Genomic DNA, 1,087 nt, shown 5'->3' on the forward strand with positions numbered 1-1,087 from the left:
GTTGAGTGTTGCGCTCCTGAGTGTGCATCTGAGAGAGGGAAACAACGAGGTGTTAGTGTGCATAAGAGGGGGCATATATTCAACGAAAAGGAGACTAATAGTGCTGGAGAACAGTGTACTTAAATATAGGTTCCATTATCTGTAGGAACGGATGTTATTTTTGAATATGCTTGTCGGCCACACGACTTGTGTGGTGCAGCAGGTAACTGTCCCCGTTCCTAATTCACAACGAGCTCCTGTCGAGGGCCTGAAGTTCCATGCAGCAGAATATTTAAAATGTTTTCCCATGTTCATCAAAAGGTACACTGGCTTTTTTTATGCTGTGGCTCTAAAAACCAGAAGATTTGTGTTTTAATTCTCTGCATTTGTTCTAGGCCTCTTCCCAGCTTCTTGCTTCTCTAAGTGAAGTGCAAGAGAAAGGTGTAAAGGTGAAGAAGGGTATCGGTGCTGCCCAAGAAAGCATAACCTTGTAAGGAAGCTGTACAACTTGCTTATCGCTTAAATGTCTTTTAAAGGCTAAGCACGTGTTCCTTAGGCTTACCCGGCAATAATTTTGCAGGTAGGCTACGTAAGAGTTCAAATGTGTGAGCCTTCTAAATGCAGACGCCTGATTCTAAAAATCTCAAAACCTAAGCATGCTTGAATGCAGCACCTAGTAATAACTGACTGACTTATTGTGCATTTTTGGGGGACTTGCATTAATTAGTTGTGACTGCTATGAATTTAGTAATGAGTAATTATTGTGGGAGTTGCATGATTTTTGAATTTTTTAACTTTATTTATTCTCTAATAAATACATGAAATGTCCAGCGTCGTTAAGCTTATTTTTCTGCAAGAGGAATCAACACACACCGCTGGGTGGGAAACAGGCCTTTTGAACATATCAAACACGTGTGCCTTATTTGTAAATTAAATTAACCTTTTAGAGAAACCTGGGTTTCTCTAACAAATGACCAGAAGCAATTCTAGTATCAAGCCTTCCTCCCCGGATTGGCCTCTGCTCTGATGGGCTTTCCCAGACTCAGGGATACAATCCTCATACACATAACAACACATTGACTCATTAAGTGAAGATGTATGGGGATGA

Source organism: Zootoca vivipara, chromosome 16, assembly GCF_965207765.1.
Source record: "Zootoca vivipara chromosome 16, rZooViv2.hap1.1, whole genome shotgun sequence".
Classification (NCBI taxonomy): domain Eukaryota; kingdom Metazoa; phylum Chordata; class Lepidosauria; order Squamata; family Lacertidae; genus Zootoca; species Zootoca vivipara.